Raw genomic sequence first — 24,546 nt, forward strand, 5'->3', positions numbered from 1 at the left:
TTTGTTATGTGACTCCTTTGTGAATACATTGGGGAATATTTTCTAAGTTTAATAAATCTAAATATGCAAGTATTTTACATGGACTACAAAATGTTACTTGTTGTCCCAATCATACATAATGAAAAAGCAGAGTTGCTAAGAATAGCTTTATAGAATTTTATTAATTTCTACTAACATATTAGATGACAAAAATAATCTGATATCTAATTTTCAAAAATTTCATTCTATTTTTAATAAGTTTTTTACATAAATGAGGAATGTTTGCATTAAATTGTACATTGTAGGGCTGTCTGGGTGGCTCACTGGGTCATAATCTCAGGGTCCTGGGATTGAGCCCCGCTTCGGGCTCTGCTGAGCAGGGAGCCTGCTTCCCCCTCTCTCTCTGCCTGCCTCTGCCTACTTGTGATCTCTCTGTCATAAATAAATAAAATCTTTAAAAAAAATTGTACATTGTGTTTGTTAAATTATATACTTTTATATTCTACAATGAGAGTATGTTTAACATTTCTTCCTTAAAAAAAGAATGTTCCATGGGCATTTAAACTCTGTGGGAGAGCAAAATCTTCATTTAACTGTGCCCATTATTAAAACTCTAGATTTTCAGGGTTTTAGTAATTCATGTAGTATCATAAAGAATATATTAATTAATGATAAAATTTTCATTTATGCTGTTGCCACATATTTTCAAATATTAATACCCAATATAAAACTGGGTACACTTAAATGGTGGCACAAACTCTCAGAGCTCAGTTTGAGATAAATAATAAAAAGACCTGAAATGTGCATAGCCTCAGCTCTATGGTCTCTAATTTGTAAAATTTATTCATGGGAATCATCCAGGATTTGGGAAATGACTAACTATAAGGATATGTATCCCAGCATTACTAACTCACAGAGAAACATAAATCAAACTTAATTGTCCTACTGAGAGGGGACTGTTCAATAAACTTTCTTATGTCCAAACGATAGTTTAGGCAAGCACAAAAGGCATGTTATAAATGAAAAGGCAGTAATACAGGAAAATGCAGGAACTGTAGTGATGTGTTAGGGAAATGATACAACATAATTTTTAAGACTCAAAGCATCAGTTGTTACCAGTTTCAAATGGCCCTAACTCTACCACTAATTAATCTTTTGATTTTGGGGGTGTCCCAGGGGCTCAGCTGGTGGAGTGTGTGACACTTGATTTCAGCTCAGGTCGTGATGTGAGGGTGGTGGGATTGAGCACAGCATGGAGTCTGCTTGGGATTCTCTCTCCTTTTCCCACAGCTCCTCTCCCCCATGTGTGCTCTTTCTCTCTCAAATAGACAAGTTTTTTTTTTTAATCCTATGATTTTGAAATATATATTTATCTGAGTTTCAGATAACTTTTCTCTAAAATAATAATTATGATAATTATGAAGATTAACTGAGAAGATAAATTTGAAATATTTATAGCAAGAGTCCGATTCATGAATGCACATACTCACAAAATATGTCAGCATAACCTAACTTCTAAAGTAAATATTGTTATAGAAATAGTGGAATGATATACACCAAACATATAAATCATGGCTATCTCATGGCTATGATAAGATTTAAAGTTTTTCTCATTCTCATATTTCTTATATCAAACATGTGTATTTTATAAAACAAATAATACATTTTACTGTAAAATAAGTACTAAATAAAAAATAAAACTGTATTATATATTGGTTAATGATATCTACCAATTACTTAAATACATTTGTAGGTAATATATATTATTTTCAACCAATTTTATTTATATCCCATGCTTCCATGAAAGAAATCATACCATTCTAAAAGAATCAGATGAATAATTAACATTTAAGCCATTACATTTTCAATCTTAATGTTTGGTTTCTTTTCTATCTGACTCTTAAAGTATCAAAGGTTGCCAATGCAGAAAGGTAAATACTTTTGGTTTGATTGATTTCATTGTTTTCTATTTGTTACATTTGCCATCTTAGCTTAATTAAAAATTGAAGGAAAAAAATAAAGTTATATTTGTCTTCATTAATTTTTTACGGACACTAAGGAAATTATACTTGTGTTCAAAATGCTAAAAGCATTTAGTCTTCCAGTTAGCTGTATGTGCTGGGTCATTAGACAATGTGAGAAAGCCAGAAAATGTTGTTTTCATCCAGCTCTTCTGAATACCAAGATAATGAGACTTCTGGCAAAAAACCGTCTTCTTATTTGTTCCCATAGTCAGTATACCAAATAAACATAGTGAGTATCAACAATATGTAGGAAATATTGCAAGGAAATCTAATATTAGTGAGGTGTGCTATCAATGATCTTACAACTCCAGAAACAAACAGGTTGTTCAGACCTTTGCACGTTACCTTTTCCTTTAAAAAAAATACTAGAACCTTACTTAATTTACTTGATTCACATTTGCATAAGAAATAAATGACATTCTATTTTGTTTTGTAACCTTAAGCAGCAGGCCTTCTCTCCTGACTCAAATGTCCAATCACCCTAGCAGCAGTAATAATGTTTTAATATGGCACAGAAATGCATGAGATAAACTTATCCATCATTTTATCTGTGATAATGTGAAGATTCAAAGCAAGTATGAGTGATCACAATGGCTTCTGCACCCTTCACCATGCTTCTTCGTATTACACTGTTGTGGGATAAAAGGACAAATAGCTTTTTCTCTCTCCTGTACTGGATTTTTAAGCCTATCACCCTTCTGTATAAAGGAGTCAGTTACCTCTGGGTCATTGTAGCTATTAAGATTTGCGTTAATTTGCTAGGGCTGCCATAGCAAAGTACGACTCTTCTAGATGCTAGAAGTCTGACTTCAAACTGTCGGCAGAGTTGGCTTCTTCTGAGACCTATCTCGTTGACTCATAGATGGCCAAACCACATTCACCCCGAGTCTTAAGATGATCAACCTTTGTGCTCATCTGTGTCCTAATCTACCTTTATTATAGGGACACCGGCCATATTGGATGAGGGCCCACCAAATGACCACCTTTTAACTTAATTACCTCTTTTTAAATATTTTTTAATGTTTTTTTTATTTTATTTATTTGACAGAGAGAGATCACAAGTAGAGAGAGAGAGAGGAGGAAGCAGGCTCCCTGCCCAGCAGAGAGCCCAATGTGGGGCTCGATCCCAAGACCCTGAGATCATGACCTGAGCTGAAGGCAGACACCCAACCCACTGAGCCACCCAGGCAGCCCCTCTTTTTAAATATTTTTTAAAAGATTTTCTTTTTATTTTTTTGACAAACAGAGATCACAAGTAGGCAGAGAGGCAGGCAGAGAGGAAGGGAAGCAGGCTCCCTGCTGAGCAGAGAGCCCGATGCGGGGCTCGATCCCAGGACTCTGGGATCATGACCTGAGCTGAAGGCAGAGGCTTTAACCCACTGAGCCACCCAGGCACCAGAACTTAATTACCTCTTTAAAGATCCTATCTTTGGGATGCCTGGGCAGTTCAGTCAGTTAAGCATCCAACTCTCTAACGAGATCTCAATTCTGGCTCAGATCATGATCTCAGGGTCAGGACATCTAGCCCCACCTCAGGTTCCATGCTGAGCCTTGAGTCTGCTTAAGATTCTTTCTCCCTCTCCCTCTGCCCCACCCCCTGTGTATGCTTGCTCTCCCTCTCTTTCCTTCTAAATAAATAAATAAATAAGTACCCTATCACAAATACAGTCACATTTGGAGACACTGGGAGGGGAGCTGAGTCTCTTAAAAATGATTTTGAGGAAGGACACAAATCAGCTCACAGTAAGATGCAAGAGTAAAACACTACAGAGCCTCTTTCTACAATAGGGTAAACATTTATTGGAAGTTGTACTGATACCCCATGAGAACTGAAAATAGAAGATTCAGGAAGAGTTGGAATTTAGCATCTATGTTGCCCTCACACCCTACACAAAGTTGGATGCAGTCCCCTGTGACATTCTTTGACCTCAAAAAGCCAAGAAGGAAAATTTCTGCAACTTGTTCTGTGTGTGGCTGTGATAAAGTACTTTAGGGAAATATGGAGAATATGATACAACTGCATTTTTTTTTAACTAATCTTGCAAATTTTGTGTAAGTTTAAAATTATCTTAAAATTATTTTAAAAATAGAAACAATTAAAAAAAAAACCCACAAAGAGGAAATGAGTGAGGTTAGTTTTCCTTGTTCTTAAGGTTCAGAATATGCAGGGAGACTCTAGAAAACAGAACTGATTAAAAGCTCTGTTACAATATGGGCCCAAAGAATCCTTTGCCCTTCAACCCCTGTGGGATTCTTGCATTAGGTTGATTTCAATCACCAGACCATAACCCCAGGAGGAACAGATAAAAATTTTAAGTCCAGAGAGAAGGTTAAGTAAAATGACCAGAACATACATTAGTGAAACAGAACATAAAATCAAAAAAGAGGAGCTCATGAAAAACACTAAAATAAATGCAGGGAGGGGTGCCTGAGTGGCTTAGTCAGTTAAGCACCTGACTCTTGATTTCAGCTCAGGTCATGATCCCAGGGTCCTGAGATCCAGCTCCAAGGGGCTCCGAACTCGAACTCGGCGGGAGTCTGCTTGGGATCCTCCCACACTTGCAGGCATTCTCGCTCGCTCTCTACCTCTCAAAATAAATAAATAAATCTTTAAAAGATAAATAAATAAATGCAGGGAGTAACATAAAATCATGAGTTTACATGAACAAAAAATTAAGCAGGTGAATTAAAAAAGAGGGTAATCATTATAGGTATCTGAACTATGAGACTGAAAGTTCAAATGTAAGAAGTTCAAACTGAAAAAGAAAAGACATGGAAATAAAGGAAAAGCTAAAAGATGTGGAGAAGAGATCCAGGCAACCAAACAACCACACAAATAATTAAAATATTTTAAAACAATATAGAGGCTACAAAGTAAACATACACTAGAAAGAAGCACACATGTGTTGGAAAAAGACCTGAGTCTGAAGATCAGAACGGCTCCCAGAATCGTAAAGTGGATGTATCAGAAATGACCCTCACCTAGGCATATCCTGGTAAAATTCTCGAATTCCAATAAATAAAGCTTAGACATAATGAACATACTGCATTCAGAGGAAAAAAACAGATCTGCCCTAGACATCTCATCTGAAGCATAGAGAATAGAAGACAGGAAGATAAAATCCACAATGTACTGAGAAACAAGACTATAGCCCATGAGCTAAAGATGTACTGCGTGGAAACACACAATTTAAATGCTTAAAAAATAGCCTTGAAAGAGAAACTGAAGGGACACACTCTCAGGGAAATTCTAATAAGAAAAATCTGTCTCTTGGGGCACCTGGGTAGCATAGTCGGTTAAGTGGCCAACTCTGGATTTCAGCTCAGATCATGATTCCAGGGTCCCGGATGCAGCCCGGAATTGTGCTCTCTCTGCTCGGTGGGAGTGGATTGAGATTCTCTCCCTCTGTTTCTCCCATGCGTGCTCTCTCCTTCTCTCTCTCTAAATCAGGAAGGAAGGAAGGAAGGAAGGAAGGAAGGAAGGAAGGAAGGAGAAGGGAGGAAGAGGGGGAAGGAGAGAGAGAGGGTTGAAGGGAGGGAGGAAGGAAGGAACGAAGAAGGTAAGAAAGACTCTATCTCTTAAAGTTGTACCAGTAGGACAGAGGAGGGTAACAAAAGTAAGAAAAAAACAGTATCGATGTGGGGAAACCATAGATCTTATTTATTTAGGTCACTGAAAAAACAGAAGGGAAAAGGAGCCATGCAAGGATTCAAAAAACACAAGAGAACTTCCAAATTAAATACCACTGGGGAAAACAGAAAGAAAACCAATTTGATCAGAGTAGGGGAGAGAGGGAGGGGTGAGAAAAGCATAAGAGGCAGCAAATTTGAAAAACAATAAACAGTCCCACGGAAGGAATAAAACAGAGGTTTTGTTTGTTTGTTTGGTCAGTAAACTATGAATGGACTGAATTCTTCCAGTTAAAAAAAAATTATCCTATTAAATCAGAAATTAAAAATTCATTAGATATTGTTTAAAAGAAACACTCTGGCCAAAGGTTGAAAATGTTGCAGAGGGAAAGATGTGCAAAATAAATAAATAAAGTGAGACAACACTACAAGGCAAAGTGATTTTTTTACAAATTCACCTGCTCAATTGGAAATAAAATGTCATTCTCTATTGATGACATGAAGAAAATGAGGAAATTAAGACTCTAGAAATTAAATTCTGAACAAGACAGAATACAATCACTGTCTTTCACAGTATAGCTAATTTCATATATAAATCAAGTCCACAAATATCAGAATTAATTAAAATTTAATTTATTCTCTGTTTTTTTTTTCTTACTAATTTTTTTTCTTTTTGAATAAGCTCTATGCCCAATGTGGGGCTTGAACTCATGACCCCGAGATCAAGAGTCAAATACTCTATCAGCTGAGCCAGACAGGCGCCCCTCACTGAATTTTAATTCATCACTGATTATGCTTTGCAAATACTGGATGATATTATTCTAAAAATTTTAGATTAATGCCACCAGGTGAGAGGAATTTTTTAAAAATGTATTATTTGTTTTGTGGTATGGGACTACCAGGGTCAGAAAAAAGTAAACAGAGTCTCTAGAAAGCCTAATATATATTTTACTTATTAACAAATGACAATATCAGAATCACTAAGCATTATGAAGGAACAAGATATTGAATAAGGTAGTTTTAATGATTTTATATAATAATTAATTTAGCCATTTAAATAACTGCTTTAAGCATATTTAACACACTGTTCTAAACACTGATAGGACAGAACAATTCAAGTTTTATCTCTCACTGAGGTCTGCTGATTTGTGTTTGTATATGTTCTTGATTAACTCAGTAATTTCCTTTCATTACTAGCTGTCTTTATAAACATGAGTGAAACTATTCTCTGATCAACACTGGGGGAAAAAATAATATCCAGTATCTTCATCACTGCTGGTTCTACCTCCAATTCTTTTCTCACCACCCCCATTTATCATAAAGTCAAAAATCCGGCTCCTTGCAAGGAGACGGGCCTGGGAGTATTTTCCCTCCTCTCTAATAACAAGAATTAAATACAACAGAATGGTTTTGTTGTTTGAAGCATAAGGAAAGAATTAATGTGACTGAATCAGGATTTACTGGGTAAATCAAAACACTTCATGCCATAATACTTGACCAGTTAACACCACAAGTGAATCAGAAAAAGATACACCAACGTCACGAGGGCACATGGGGCGGACTCCAGTCTTTCACGGGTTCACGGGAGCTGAATCTTATCCACTTTTAAAACATCAGCTGTACCATAAATACGATCTTGCATTTACATAAGCTATCAAGAGTCTTTGGGAGCTCACTGCTTCCTAAAATGTGTACATTATTTTCCTTTTTAAACACTGTCACTAAACGGGGAAGCGGGAAATTACTATTGTCACACAAACAAACACAACAAAAATGTACGCTGCCGGCTCCCTCCATAATGGACGCCTACTTATGTGGCAATAAAACACTGGCAGATCATAGGGATAATTCCCATGCGTGTGCGGCTGAGAGGAAAAGTATGGCCTGCCTTGACAGGAACTGCCTTTAAGTCTTTAAACTGTCCTCCTTCCAGTATTTATTCAGTGCTCCTTCTGCGCAGCGGAGAAATGCTGTTTCAAATCACTGAGCCTGTCTGAAATACTTCAGGGAGAGCAGCTGAGGATCTCTGTGGTAACTAAAACATGGTAACTTATTCTGGGGCAGGCATTAGGGGCCAATTGCTGCTTCTTAATATGCTGATTTAGCTTCCAACAGTGATAGGGCAGTGGGTGTGAAATGTCAGCTAAGGACTAGAGACTACATTTAGTGAGGAGAAATTTGATCATGGAAGTGCAGCCACATGAAGCAGGCCTCGTTCTCCAGGCCAGAAGACTGGCAGACATCTGACATCACTGAAATTAAAGGAAGAGCTATCCCCCTCCAAATTCCCAAAAGATAACATCATTCTCGGTATTATAAAGCTCCCGTAAATAATCTGAGGGCAAAAGAATAACAGTGAGTACATTAAACACCTAGAACTTTGGAGGCATAAAAATTCTAGGAGAGTTGTCGCAAGTTCTTTGTATTCTACTAGAGAAACTCAGGGGCTGTCTGTGTTTTACCTTCCCCTCCCATGATGCCCCCTCCCTCTCTTTCTCCCTCTCTGCACATACCCATCTATTTTAAAGGCAGACTGTCACATGCAGTGCCTCATTTGGATGACCACTGTAACTTCCCCTACAAATGGAACATAAGAGTTTGTTTGCAGCTTCCAGCAGGGAATCACAGCTACAGAGATACCCCCCGAATGAAGACTGAACCTCCTCTTTCCAGAAGGTTGTCCTCTTCGTCACAGAATGCAGCTTCAGGAAGGGTATACCCGGAGCAAGCAGTGAGGGGGGAGGGGAGGGCACACCACCAGCCAACCAGATCAGCCAAATCGACCCTGGTGATCCGTGGAGTGACCAATGTTGAAGCCAGATCTCCCTCACATCCAACTGCTCACTGTCTGTAATGAAATGTTGGTCACTTTAACATATCTTAACTTTAGAACGCCAAGTGATACACTCAGCTCTGCATCTGGGCTTATAACCCACCAGTGCTTTAGGAGCTAGTAAAATTTACTTACTAAGATGTCAACTAACTGAGCTATATAGAGAGAGTTGGTTTCACTGCTTAGATGAGAGTAATTATCTGGCTGGTATTTAAGCATAAGTATAGAAATAAGACTAATTCTAATTATGTTTTATCTTTTACCACAACTGTGTATGTTGTAATATCTAGACCACAGTATCCCTAAACCTCTCCCAGAATATATTTATTTTTCGGTGTAAGAGTCCCAGCACAACGTGTGGCTTACAGACACTCTTAAATGGCTCATTTTCTCATATAAGCCCAAGCAATACACTGAGCTTAATAAAAAAAATTTTTAAAAATTTAAAAATTGGGATTTTGTGATCTCTGTCTTCATCAGCTGACACCCACACATTTTTACATAAGTACTAAAGAATAAGAGTAGGAAAAAGAGAGGAAGAAGGAGAGAGGAAGAGAAAGAAAAGAAATTATTAACTGGAATAATACATGTAAAATACTCCACAGAGTATCTGAACCACAGTAAGTCAGGACAGAATGAGGAGAAATGCTGCTATAAAGCTTGGGAATTCAATGGATCTAGATTCAAATCCTTGGGCAAAATATCACCATAAAATAGGGATTATGTTAACACCAAGTGCAGAAGTGTGTTTTAAGGATTAAATAAGTAAATGCAATAAAGTTCTTAGCACAGTGCCTATTATACAGTCAGCACTTAGTAAATTATTGTTATCACTATTGTCCTTCTATCTAAAATGTTATGGAAGATATTTGTTATTTTTGAAACATTGTACTATTTCAACTTAAAAATGTCATCACTCTACTGAGAAACTGTGGGGATCAATTTCATCTCAATGGATACAATTAGTGAGTCAAAATATGGTTACCAAATAAAGGCATGAGAAATTATATACTATGTATAGTGTATATATATATATATATATACTATAATAATAGAAAGTATATATATATATATATATATATATATATATATATATATAAAATGTATTTTATTTCCTAAGTTTAAACAAGCCCATTCAAGAGGGGATTGTTGATGTGTGCAGTCATTTAATGACAATGGACATTTCTGAAAAAGTCAAACTCATTACAATTAACTGTAAACAAAAATGACTATTGCATAGCCATGTTGTGAAGAAGTCTTCTGAGCACATAAACATCATACTAGATGATTTATTTAATTCTCTTCCTTTTTAAGAGATCATATTATGGGGGCGCCTGGGTGGCTCAGTTGGTTGAGCCCCTGCCTTCGGCTCGGGTCGTGGTCTCGGGGTCCTGGGATCGAGCCCCGCATCGGGCTCTCTGCTCAGCAGGGAGCCTGCTTCTCCCCTTCTCTCTCTTTGCCTGCCTCTCTGCCTACTTGTGATCTCTGTCAAATGAATGAACAAAATCTTTAAAAAAAAAAAAAAGAGAGATCATGTTATGTTGTTTTAAAGGAGGAAAAAATGGCACAGGCAGTAAGGTACAGGGCAATAAATTCTCTGTAAACCCTCTCATAGAAAATGAGTCATTATGACGTGTTATCGGACTTTGGAGTCAGCTGACCTGGAATTTCTGAGAAAAGACAGTGCAAACAATCAGAAGCAATTGGATTGTCAGGCAACAAGAGACCAACCTTTATAAGAGCAGCTGCAATTGGGGAGTAATTGGGACTAAATGAATAAATTAGCCACAGAAGGCGTAGACAGTCTTTTGTAACTAATGCCTCGGCTGTCAAGACACAACTTGATTTTTGCTCTTAACTGGGCCTCGCTGGTGTCAGTTGCCCCAGAATACAAGGTATGCCGACGGCAGGATCACTCATGCAGTGTGGCACGCTGGCATCCTGCCTGGGGCTGAGATCATGCGTGCAAGATAGAGCAGATGAGCTGGTATGTATAATCAGCAGCTGCAACTCTTAGACTGAGTATTTTTTTTTTTAAATAAATCTGGAAGACAGATGTTTGCCCCAGCCAGCCTGTTAATTTTGCACTGATTATGTTGCCAACAACAAAGGCACTAATCTGCAGAGAACAGTATGAGTTTTTGACATTATTATAATAATTAAAAATATATCTATCATTTAAAATTAATTCCAGTTTTAGGAACCGTATTTAACTTATTATATGGGGCCAAGGGCAACCTTGTCACTCCCACCTGAGTCTATCAAAAGCCCTGTGATTTAAAAACAAATATAAAAAAGGGGAAGAAGGAATTAGTGGAAAGAATAAAGATTTCTATTTCCTTAAAAGAAAAATATAAATGCCCCATATGTTTTTTAGTCAACCATTTATATGGCCTAATTCTAATAAAATAAAAATCAAACCTTTTTCCATATATAAAGATGTGTTATAAATAGTACCGGCATTGTCTATATCAAAAATACAGAAACAGTGGGGGAAAATATCAAAATAGTGCATCTCAATAGGAGACTGTCAAATAAACAACAATATATTGACATAATTAAAATACTACAAAGCTATTAAAAATAATTATATGCATTATTATCCAGTGATATAAACAACTCCCGGATATACTGGTAAATAACACACACACACACACACACAATGGCCTTAAAGGGTAATCACCAAAAAAAAAAAGTCATTTACTCTAGTAGACTCTTCAGAGTTTTTGTGTTTCATCTTACACTATATGTTCATATAGTGTCAATTAGTTAAAACAAGGTATACTTGTATATTTATCAACATAAGTTTAAAATATAACAGAATCATCTAACATACATATTACCTACCATAGAACCCACAGAGAATAAGTAACAGCTCTCACTTTGGATCACACGCAAATGAAAAATGGTTAACTTGCAGTTGTACTGGGATTTTTCTGAGCAGCCCCTTTTAAATTACCATCTTTACTTCCGGCCTCTGTGTTTTAAGGAAATTGGAGAATAAATATTTGGTAAGTTCCAGAATATAGTACAAAATGAAAAAGGAATGAGAAATATGTCCAGATATAGAGGAAAGCTAAAGAAACCAGGGTTCCTTAGGTTACAGAGCTTAGCATATTAAAAAACATGGACTTTATAAAGAGTCAGAGATGCCTGCGTTTAAAACCTCTTCCACTTGGTTCTCTGAGTTAGGTAGCTTTGGCCTTGTTAAGTAAGACCTCTAATCTTCAAACACCATAATGTACCTGCCACATAAGCTTGACTTTGATAATATGTGTAAAGAATTTAAAACAATACCCAGCAATAATGACCATTCAGCAAATGAGAATCATCATTATTTGCTAAGAACACTAAGCTAGGATGACCCAACGACAGTCTGTACCACCTTCAACCCTCCCAACACACACACACACACACAAACACAAAATGAGATATTCTTTTAAGGAGAAGGCCAATGGAAATTCAATGCACATAGAGAACAGAAAACAAAGTAACTTTAAATTGGACAAGGACGTGGAGGTTAGAAATAATTTCTTGAAAAACAAGCTAAGCAACTAACAGGGTATTAAAACTTTGGAAACGTCATCACTAAAAATGTTTGGGAGAACTAGCCCTCCCTAACCTTGGTGGTTTAGCCCTCCCTAACCTTGGTGGTGTACCTATCTGAGAAGAGAAGACCTGAAAAATGAATTCCCCAAATTTCCTTTAAGATTGATGGTTCTATGATATTTTAATTAAAATTAACAGGGCTTTCTGTCATTCTAATGGTAGATTGTGTCAGGGGATTTTAAGGAAGGCAAAGACAGCTCGTCTTTGCAAATGCGGTTCTTGATTTTAAAAGCTCTAAAAAATTATTGAGAATAGATTAGAAAAACATATATATATAAAAGCAGGGCTGGCACTGCCTATCTCATAAAGGGTTTCTTCTACCTGCATGTTACTCAGTAAAAGCTAGAAAACTAATTCACCAAAGAAGGTTTAGAGTTTATGTAATTCTGTGATAGGATAATACGGGGTTCATGGATAAAAAGATAAAGTGGACGTCACTAGATTAAAAAAAACAAAGTTAGGGACGCCTGGGTGGCTCAGTTGGTTAAGCAGCTGCCTTCGGCTCAGGTCATGATCCCAGCGTCCTGGGATCGAGTCCCGCATCGGGCTCCTTGCTCAGCAGGAGCCTGCTTCTCCCTCTGCCTCTGCCTGCCATTCTCTCTGCCTGTGCTTGCTCTCTCTCCCTCTCTCTCTGACAAATAAATAAAATCTTTAAAAAAAAAACAAAGTTAAGAACATTCAGGAGCCAGACAGCCATGGAAGTTCAACTCTATTAAATGCTAAAATGGTGTTCACAGTTAACAGTGTCTGATCATATTCCCTCCAAATTTACGGCATGCTACGAAGTTCAACCTACAGATTCTATTATGTGAATCAAAGAGGGTGCCCTTAGATTAGCCTGGTTTCCCTGGATTTATTTTTATGCCAAACATCATGCTAGCACATTTAAATCAGAGCATTTCTATCATGCTGTTGAAACAAGTTTGTAATTTCATAAAACAGAGGTAGAAAGAAAAATGGATTTTTTTTTTTTGCCTCACTTTGAGCGAATCTTCTGACAGTCGCTACAGGTTTCACAACCTCCCAAGTCACCAGGTAAAGATTATGACGATCACCCCAGGCACAGCACTGAACAAATCCCACGTCCAGTTCCAGTCCTACCACTAATCACCTGTGTGCATGGCTGGCCAGCTTCCCGGGTGTGTGACCTGTGCAGTCGGATCGGGCCCTGGGCTCACTCAGGTAGACCCCCATCTGGTATAACACTCAGCAGCTGTCATCTGAAAATTCTTTATCCTTTTTAAATAGGGCCTCATTAAAAAAAAAAAAAAATAGGGCCTCATATTTTCATTTTGTATTGGGCCCCGCAAATTACATAGTCATTCCTGCCTATGTGAGCTTTGCCCTCACTTTGTGCATCAAATTCTCATTTCCTAAATGCAGTCAACAAACCCATCACTCTTTTATTCAAGTGCCACATTATTAGAGCATTCGTTACCCTGGTCAGATGGTGAACAGAATGAGGCTCTTCCTGATACCTGAAATATTACTTTTGGATCCTATGAAATGAAGGCAACCCAAGACTATGAAAATCGTATTTCCAAAAGACACTCTTTTCCTATAGATTACAACTTTTGCCTGAAACCTTTCCTCGTCTGAACACCTTCTATTAAAAAATTAGGGGAGGGAGCTACACCATTCATCATGCTCTGCCAGTTAAAGGGATACTTGTCAACTACCTTTCTTTCAGAAGTGTCTTTGTTTAGACAGTCATCTAGCGCAGACACTACACTTCATGGAATGAAGGAGGGAGAAAATACTCTCTCTCACACCGAGCACTTTACAAAAGCACGTGTTGTTTCAAAACCCTTCACTGCTAGCATTTAAAGAATATCTTAATCAAACAGAATACGATAAAAATGAGCACACTGAGTGTGGTGAAGAGTAGCCTTACAGTTACGGGACATATGGCTCTGTTTCCCTCTTAGTGTCATTTAAGAGGTCCTAAACACAGCCCTGGGTTCTTTACCATCCCTTCTGTTTGGCCCCAAATTCCTATCGTTACCATCACATTAGATTGAAAAATCCATAAAGTTGCTTCTAAAGTGTGTAAGCTGAGAGAGGAAATGTGATGGTATTGCTAGAGATTTCCATTTGACACATTAACAAAAGGCATCAAGAAATACGGGCATCTCCCATATAAGTCAGGAATCTGCCTCAGAAAAACCTGGTATTTTGAGTGAAAATTCTGATAATTGATCATTTATTATGTGCAATGGAAATGAATCCATCGTGTATCTGCATCATTCCACACCCCCAACCAACTTTTGAAAGCCTAAGTAAAACAGTCCGTGTGTACTTATCAAATGCCCAATTGAAAAATGTAAGAAACTCTTAGATGAGAGTATAAAATGCTACAAACATGGCTTCCGGATGAAAAGATGAACAGGATTGTTAACAGACAATCAGCCCTGCTTGGCCTCTCAGAGCCAAAAGAAAAAGCACGCACACCTCCTTGGTTGGCACCTGGCCTGCTCTTCCAATCATCTACGTGGGATTCTGACGTGCTACTAACCGCATTTGGAATGTAAGTCAAGACTCTTCCCAGGTATCACATTCTTTACCAAAAAATAAATAAATCATACTGAGTTTGGAGGCAGTAAATATAAATAGTTGTGTTATAGGCATCGGCTCAAAAGAAACCCAGAAACAAAAACATTGTACTGAGAATCGGTCTACTCTGTGAAAATTGGATTTCAAAAGTCAGCAGTCATTCTATTTCAATAACATTAACTGGAAAGACATTCCGCATGTTAGGTATGCCTGTATGCTATTTAGTAGCAAAATGAATGTTTTAAGTGTGTGTTAGATGCTATGGGGCAAACAAAATAGATGCTGACATTACAGGAACTAAATCCAAAGGGTCCATGAGACCCCATTAAAGTCACGATGTCACCTTTACAGAGAGACTGAAGCTGACTGGACAAATGACACATAAATATATTTTGGCTAAGATTATTCAGATGTCACTGAGGTGAGAAATAAGGTGCACAGAGCTACAACCTATAGATTCTAAAAATAAGAATTCAAGCTCAGATATCTCACTCTAGGTAAGACTTGGTCAAGACCTTTAATTGATCTTCTGGGGGTTGGGGGGGGGGTGGTTTCTGATGCCCTGTGAAGGCTAAATGAATTGATGTAGTAAGTTTTTAAGCTTAAAGAGGCACATAAGAAACACCAAATATTTTGCAGATATACGTAAGTGGTTTTGAATTATTTGCCCAAATTTTTTAAATTCCCTGGACTTTCCCTTTCTCATCTATAAATGAAAACAATTATACAAACTTTGCAGAATATAAATTATATTAGAAATACAATTTATGGGGGTCCCTGGGTGGCTCAGTGGGTTAAAGCCTCTACCTTTGGCTCAGGTCATGGTCCCAGGGTCCTGGGATCGAGCCCCGCATCGGGCTCTCTGCTTGGTGGGGAGCCTGCTTCCCCCTCTCTCTCTGCCTGCCTCTCTGCCTACTTGTGACCTCTGTCTGTCAAATAAATCTTTAAAAAAGAGAGAGAGAGAAAGAAATACAATTTATGGAAGAGCCTAGCAAAGTGTCTGGACCACAGCAGATATTCATTAAGTGCTAATTATTAATTTGCTCAGCACTATTAAAACTTGAAAAACTTTCACTCTTTTCTAATCTAACCTGCTCCCTCACTCATGCCTCAACCTCGCTATCGCTAGAACTCTTAATTTCTTTCATTTCCATCATTTACCACAATTTCTTGTTTCTCCGACATTCCCTATAAACTTATAGTTTATCCACATAAAAATGTCTACTCTCTTGAACTTGTCGTTCTTGACCATTACCAGACCCTATGTATCATGGTTCATGATTTCAAATATTTCAACTCCTGACTAATTCTTAAGTATCCTTGATGTTTACAAAATGCATTCTGCCAATCTTCAACCCAAGACAGATTTGACAGTCTTTTCAACTACTACTACTCACATTGTGCCAAGCCTTGTTAGAGAAAGCCGATCTGATTGTGCATAAAAGCATTATATTGAAGGAGTGGAACACTATGTACATCCAACCATCCATCCATCCATACATACATACATGCATACCAGCAATGTTTTCCTCTCTTTCCTCTGCTTCTTTAAAATGAATTTTCTCTAGACCTTCTTCCCTAAAATACACACTAAATCTTAAAAAGGTCTTCATGTAGACACCAGCTGGCTGGATACCCATTTTAATTAAAGGTCCCACATTTCTTACTCCCTGTTGCAGACAGGAGTTACCGAGTAAGATGGACACAGAAGTAGCAGAATGGGACTTCTAGAAATCTCTTGAGCTACCTACCTCCAGGTTTCTTTTTACATGAGCAAAAACAAACCTGCAATCTGTTCAAATCACCCATTAGTTGGCTTGAGTATTAATCATATTTGAACACAATTTTATTCCTTATATATCCTCTAACTTTTCCATTCTGCACTGAATATACAACTTTTATACCTAAAAACAATCCCAACTAATCAACTAAAATATCCCATCTAGGTTAAAAATTAAAAGTCAAAGCTCAGCTTAAAATTTATCTGTTGTCCCGTTCCCGGCTTGGGACTAGTTGGGGCTGAAAAACTTCAGGAGTTTCAGGTTGAGGACTGTGGGAGATTTCTATTTCCACTCTCTGAGCTTTTCCTCCTGATCCCATGCGGACCCGGCTTACAAGCATCCGGCGCTGATTTTAGCAACAGCACTATGAGAAGCTGGCCATGGAAGACACTTTCTTGACTGTAATTACATGTTGGTCCTCTCTGGGAGTGGCGAATGTTCAACACAGACTTGTTCCCCTACTAGGGTGCTTTCTGTACTGTTTGAAGGTAAGCAGTTCATACAACTCCAACACCACACTCTGGGTGCCATTTACAGCCCTACTCCTCAGTTTCCATCTGAGAGGGTACATCTATCCTCTTTCTGCTATATTGGCTTTGGCCCTGGAAGGAAATTCTACTGGATCGAGTCACAGACCAGCTCTGTCCTGTAAGGCCTGCCTCTGCTGTGTGGGAGCTTATACCCAACGAAGCTACCTTTCACCGCTCAGCCACCAGGCCAGCATGTCTAGCCTCAGCACTTCAGTTTTTAGCATCCAGAGGTATTTATCAAATCTAAATAAATAAAAGTAATCTCAGCTTTGCAAAACAAATAGTAGACTACATGGTCCCTTTACCACTCAGAGTGAAAGGGATACACGTAAGGTATCTGAGTAATCCTCACAAAGACATTTATACTAACGTTAAAGAGAAGAGGAAGCACACTTTTCTTCGGGGAACAGAAATAGCACAACATTCCATAATTTTTCCAAAGTAATTTCTCTTGTTCTCGTCAATCTGGATAAATTTATAACCTCAAGATAAATTTTGGACTAGTGGTCAAAACACACACACACACACACACACACACACACATTTCAGAAAGCTCTTTCAAATTTATATGCAGCTTAGGACTTCATTTTTAGAATATGAAGCCATTTTATGACTTCTGTTTTTTCTCAATGTTAGGAAGGCCCTAGGTTTTATTTATCAGCCATTTCATTTACCCACAACAGACTCTTCACTTTTTCTTACTCTGATTTCCCAAGTCTTTAGTGTGGTCCTGAAGATCCCACAGCCCCTTCATTCCTTGCATAAAATATTAACTTCCACTCTGCCAAGAGAGAAGCAGTCATCCAGTATGAATTTCAGATTTTCTGTACCTGCAAAGTCTTTATTCATATTTAATATCTTTTTCTGTTTAAGATTTATTTATTTACTTACTTGACAGACAGAGAGAGCAGCAAGAGAGGGAATACAAGCAGGGGGAATGGGAGAGGGAGAAGCAGGCTTCCCACTGAGCAGGGAGCTCCAATGTGGGGCTTGATCTCTGGACCTTGGGATCATGACCTGAGCTGAAGGCAGATCCTTAATGTCTGAACCATGCAGGTGGCCCCATATTTAATATCCCTTTTGTCTCAAGTGAAAAAAACCACTATCTGTTCAAAGATAAATCACATGACTCTGATCTTCTCTGTGCCTACTTTTTCTGGAATCAATCTTCAACATTCAGACATTTTTTCTTATTTTCAGATGTCACAGGTTCCTTCCCTTCTATTAACATGCTTATATGTCCTCCATTCTCAACGACAAACAGAAAAGAGAAACAAAGTCTTTAATAGTACTCCATGTTTCTCTTCCTGTACTGTGCTACCAAATTTCACGAAAAAACAAACTTCTTGACAATTTCTCACAATCTAATCACTTTTTAACACTGTAGCCTTTATTCTGTTCCAATACAGTCTAATGAATCTATTCTCGCAAAGGTAAACCAATGACTCCTAATACTAATAACCCAAAATAATACATTTTTTGTTCTTCTGTGAGTCTCTGAAGAATTTCACATTTCCTCCTGAATCTCTTTACCACCTCTTTGGACCCAATTTTCTGAAATTTCTTCCTATAGCTCCACATTAAAATCTCTAGAGATAAAGGCCAGGAATCTGCATTTTAGCAAACTCTGGAGGCATTTTTGACAAACATGAGAGAGACAGAACTATGGAGTTAGGAGCTAAAGAAACATGTAAGAAAACAAAACAAAACAAAACAAAAACAAAACCATTTAGTTAAACAACAACTAATCCTTCCAGAATAAAGACCCTACCTAAGAGTCATTGAAAACATTTGTTATTTTCTTCTTTTCATTACCTCATCATAGCTCAATATCAAGGCTGAAAAAAGAGTTGGGCATATTACAGTACTTAAAGCTTTATAATAAATTAGAGTCGTTTTAATTAAACTTACCAGGACACCAGAGGGAGATAGGATACACTATAATTGGAAAAGTGTCACTACAGAAATTCAGTTGTTTTTTTTTTTAAAGATTTTATTTATTTGGCAGACAGAGATCACAAGCAGGCAGAAGACAGGCAGAGAGAGAGGAGAAGCAGGCTCCCCGATGAGCAGAAAGCCTGATGCGGGGCTCGATCCCAGGACCCTGAGATCATGACCTGAGCTGAAGGCAGAGGCCTTAACCCACTAAGCCACCCAGGTGCCCCCAGAAATTCAGTTTTATCATAATCTTGCTCCTCTTTTCTTTGAGCAAAATGTCGGAAAACCTTCATTTACTCAGTAGGTCTCCTTGGCCATGCAGGTTGATGAACCATGAGACCAATGATCTCATTCACCTCCATCTTCCAGAAGGCACCACTAGAAAGAAGCTAGATCATTTGGTTGAAGAGCTTTCTCCCATGAACTATTCATATACAGTTGCAGATTTTTCAGCCTAGATCAGGCCGAGATAAATGTTGGTAACAATGTTAAATGATCATTGTGGTTTGGGGGTGTTCTTCTGGAGGGGGTTGTTGCTTGTAAACACTCTTTGAGTATGTTTTAGAGCAATTCAATAATGTTAGCAATTAATGTTAATATTGATTAACATTAATAGTCATCACATTGAGCCATTTTCTGAGAAAAGGATGTAATAAGTGCCAGAGAAATAGTCACTTAGCAGAAGATTTTGAAAATAAAATGGTCAAAATTACCAGTGTGGGCTTAGAGGAGGGTAAAAAAACTTTAGACAGACACCTTAAAATTGAATTCCACCACTACCTCTTGTTACCTGTATAAGCCTTAAACAAGAACACTAGTCTTGTCTGAGTTTCCTCATTTACAAAACGAGAATAAGTAGATGTTTCATGTGCCTGTGTCATAGGCTTTCTGGAATATCAATCGTTAGAATCATGTTTTTATATGGTTATAAAGACAAAACAAAACAAAAAACTAAGTTCAAAAGTCTGTTTTGCTTTTATAAAAGACATAGTTTTAGGGCAAAGGAAATTAAAACTTTTTACATTGGTTTCTCTTTCAGCTCTAAGGCTGGCTAAAGGAACACATAAAAAGACCATAGCAGATGTGGTCCATATACACTCTGGAGTATTATGCCTCCATCAGAAAGGATGAATACCCAACTTTTGTAGCAACATGGACGGGACTGGAAGAGATTATGCTGAGTGAAATAAGTCAAGCAGAGAGAGTCAATTATCATATGGTTTCACTTATTTGTGGAGCATAACAAATAGCATGGAGGACAAGGGGAGTTAGAGAGGAGAAGGGAGTTGGGGGAAATTGGAAGGGGAGGTGAACCATGAGAGACTATGGACTCTGAAAAACAATCTGAGGGGTTTGAAGGGGTGGGGGGAGGGAGGTTGGGGGAACCAGGTGGTGGGTATTAGAGAGGGCACGGATTGCATGGAGCACTGGGTGTGGTACAAAAACAATGAATACTGTTATGCTGAAAATTAAAAAAAAAAAAAAAAAAAGACCATAGCATAAAATGAGTGTGAATAAAACATCAAAATCAATGCTGAAAAGAAAAAAAGACAATCTTGTCAGAATAGTTTAGAGTCAAACACATAAATAAATTCAAGATAAATAAAAGGCAATAAAATTAGTTTTAAATCAACAAGCTGTTGTTTAAAAATGTAAGGTTCAAAACCTTAAAAATCTGTGTACATGCATACGTAATAAAATATATCACAGATATTAAAAAGTAATCATTCCACTTAATGGAAGGAAGGAAGGAAGGAATCCCACGTCGGGCTCCCTGCTCAGCAGGGAGTTTGTTTCTCCCTCTGACCCTCTCCCCTCTCATGCTCTCTCTCTCACTCTCTCAAGTCTCAAATCTTAACAACAACAACAACAAAAAAAAAACTGAATTATCAACCTAAACTGGCCTTTTCTTCAGTAGATATATGAGTAAACAACCAATTCAAGCTATTTCTTCCTCTTAGGTTGCTCACCTTGATACTGAAGAATAGAGGCTTAAAATTTTCTCACATTCAAATAAAAAAGAAAACTTTTTCAATACTGTATATTTTACTTCATTGAGTCATTTTTTGAAGATGGCTAATTGATACAAGAGTCCCTTAAAAAAATTCGTAGCCTTCCAGAATATTCTACCAACCAGAATATCCAAGTCTTTTTTTCCTAATCCTTCAAAAGTTTTTGTTTATTTATTCTTTCTATCATTGCATTTTTTCCTTTTATTTTTTTAATTTAAATTCAATTAATTAACATACATTATTAGTTTCAGAGGTAGAGGTCAGTGATTCTTCAGTCTTATATAATGCCCAGTGCTCATTACATCACACGCCCTCCTTAATGTCCATCACCCAGTTACCCCATCCTGCCACCTCCTTCCCCTCCAGCAACCCTCAGTTTGTTTCCTGTGGTTAAGAGTCTCTTATGGTTTTTCACCCTCTCAGATTTCATTTTGTTTTATTTTTCCCTCCCTTCCCCTATGCTCCTCTGTTTTGTTTCTTGAATTCTACATAATGAATGAGGTCATATAATAATTGGCTTTACCTGATTGACTTATTTTGATTAGCATAATAAATACCCTCTAGTTCCATCTGCGTTGTTGCAAATGGCAAGATTTTGTTTTCTTTTTGACGGCTGAGTAGTATTCCATTGTGTATATATATATATACACTATATCTTACTTTATCCATTCATCTGTCGATGGACACCTAGGCTCTTTCAGAGCTTAGCTATAGTGGACGTGGCTGCTATTAACAGTGGGGTGCACGTTCCCCTTCAGATCACTGTATTTGTATCTTTGGGGTAAATACCTAAGTAGTGTAATTCTTAGTCACTCTGAATGAACAGTAATTTATAGCAAATTCTTTAGCCTTCCTTTTATCCTCTACGATTATACACTTTTTTTAGACCAAAGAATATATTTATATAGTAGGTAAGAATGCAACTCTTAAAATGGAAATCAAGTCTGACACCCCTGAATTTGAATGCTCTTCCACTCTTGCTAATTCAAAGTATAGTTTTATACCAGAAGTATCAGTATCACCTGGATGCTTATTAGAAATGTTGTCTCTCTGGCCAGGTCTACTGAATAAGCTTGTAGATTTTAAGAAGAGCCACAGGTGAACCAACACCATTAATATTTAAGAAGCGGTGACATAGATTAGTTATTAGATACACTTCCTTGAGCAAGTTAGAAGATTTCTCAAAGACCCAGTTTTCTCATGGAAAAATGACACTAATAATGATGTCAAGAGCTTAGTCTTATTATGAGAAATAATTAGATAATGCTACTTAGTAAATACTCATAAGGTCGATCTGGCATTAAACTTTATCTACCTCAAATTTGTACATTCGTGGTATTTTCTGGTATGTTTACTTGTGGAATTACATTGGCATCCCACCCAGATAAATTAAGCTCTTTTAGTCTAGAAGTCTCCCAGAGTATAAGCCTACAATAAAAATAGAAGTTAATTAATAATGCCATCTTGCATTCATTTACAGTACAATGTAGCACCTGTTTTTCAATTAGCCTCAAAACATTTCCCTTTGAAATAATGTGTGTTCTGTTTTTGTGGAGTCAAAAAAAGTTAAATAAAGAATTTAGTCTGAAAACAAACATGACTCTTTCCCCCTGACATATAATCTAATTCCACATTTAATTAGTCATTGTGATTTCTGTATTCTGCCATTAATGCATTTAGGATAGTCACTGGTCCCCCACAGAACTCAAATAATGTGCCAGGTGTCTAGAGCTTTAAATCCAAATGGTGAAAAAGAAACTCTCAACAGGCTCAATTTTAATCCAATTAAAGCAAGAGACATGATATTTCATTCTGTGATCATTTTTCATGGAACTTTGATGTCCGGATTATCCACTTCTTATGTTTGGAGGAAAAAGGTAAGCTGGTAAAAATTAGTATAATTGGAATCCTTTTCAGTTGTCATTGAGTGAGTTAATTAATTAATTACTTAAGTAGAAAGTACTTATTTTTATTAAATAAACTTTTATTGAAAACACACTTTAACATTTGTAAATGATGCGTAAAAATGGTATTCACATACCCAAAATTTACGAGAAGAATGCTTCGAATCTTCCAGTAATGAAAACTTACTTTACCATGGATAAGTCATGTATCTATTTCTTAAAAATTAAATGTTTCAACTTCTGGCAATATGGCATTCAAGTATTCCAAAGAACTTTCCTTTTATATTACAATAAGATCCTGGATATTTTAAGAACCATAAAGATTTATAAGTGCCAAAAAACCAGGCAAAATTTCTGAGTGCCCAGATATATAGATAGATAATAGAGTAAGCTAAAAATCTGAACTGTGAGTGATAAGTAAACAGGACATTCGGAGTTGTCCTCGGACAAATTCTCGTAACAGCACTGTGATTTGTAGACTAAGAGAAGCTAAACACAAGCCCCAGCATTATCTCTAACAGAAGATGTATAAGAACTTTACAAAAGAATTTTACACTATTATTTAATAGAATAAAAACTTGCTCAGTGTCAAGAAGAGTCTATTTATAAATGAGAAGGACAAAATATCATAATGATATCAATCTTCCCAGTTTGGTCTGAGTCAATGCAAACACCAATCAAAATCCCAGGAAAGATTTTCTTGGATAATGGCAAGATGAATCTTAAACTCAGATTAAACTTAGAATCTAAAACTTAGATTATGAAGGCTCAAGAATACTCAAGATCCTTCTGAAGAATACGGGAAGGGACTGGGCTTGCCAGAAATCTAGCTTGATATTTGGAGCTCTCTGGGGTAATGCAAGCTAAAAAATGGCCATGGGAAATTTGGTTAGAAAAACATTTAATCTTAAGTGCAACCTAGGGACCCGTGGTTAAGCATCTGCCCTTGGCTCTGGTTACGATCCCAGGGTCCTGGGATAGAGCCTGGCATCAGGCTGATGCTCGGCAGGGAGAGCTTCTCCCTCTGCCTCTCCCCCTGCTTGGGCTCTCTCTCTCTGTCATATAAATATACATATATAAGTGAATGAGTGAATGGATGAATGAATGAATGAATAGAAATAAACTGCAATCTAACAATATATACTGACATTAGTCTCAGGTAGAGTAAATCAACGTGAAAGACAGAACTTTTTAGAATAAAATATATAAAGAATGTTTACAATCTCAGGATAGAGAAGGATTTCTTAAAACACACACCCTGAAATACTAATAACATTTTTTTACTCATAAGTTTTTTAAAAGGTCACTGTGACTACATTAAAATGAAGAATGTATTTTGTCAGAATAAAACCACCAGAACAATGAAGACAAGTCACAAGCAAGTCACAAAAAGATATTTGCATTACACAGAACTTAAATGAGTTACCATCAAGAATATATGACCAAAAATCAATTTAAAAAATTAAAATGTGCAAAACACATGAACAGATATTTCACTGAAGAAACAAAAATGGTGAGTGGATAATGAAATAAGTTGTCTGTCTCATGACTAAGAAGGGGAGGTTCTACTTTACACTTTACTTCCATTTGCTGGTCCACAATTAAGAAATCTGTCATGGCCATTTATGGGCCAGAATACGGATCAGTGGGGACTCGTATACAGCTGGCGGAGGTGTAAACTGATACAACCATTTTGGAGTACACTATGGTCTACTGATTCTCCTGTCATGTATATAACACCCTACAGGTATCC

At 37.3% G+C, this 24,546-nt stretch overlaps 1 protein-coding gene across 9 annotated transcripts in view; it reads right to left on the minus strand.

Annotated features, from left to right (window-relative positions):
- The window catches only part of CACNA2D1 (calcium voltage-gated channel auxiliary subunit alpha2delta 1), a 506,784-nt gene that overhangs the window by 368,504 nt on the left and 113,734 nt on the right, over window positions 1–24,546 (minus strand). The window lies entirely within an intron of this gene.

Source organism: Lutra lutra, chromosome 11 (genome assembly GCF_902655055.1).
Source record: "Lutra lutra chromosome 11, mLutLut1.2, whole genome shotgun sequence".
In the NCBI taxonomy this organism is placed as follows: Eukaryota; Metazoa; Chordata; class Mammalia; order Carnivora; family Mustelidae; genus Lutra; species Lutra lutra.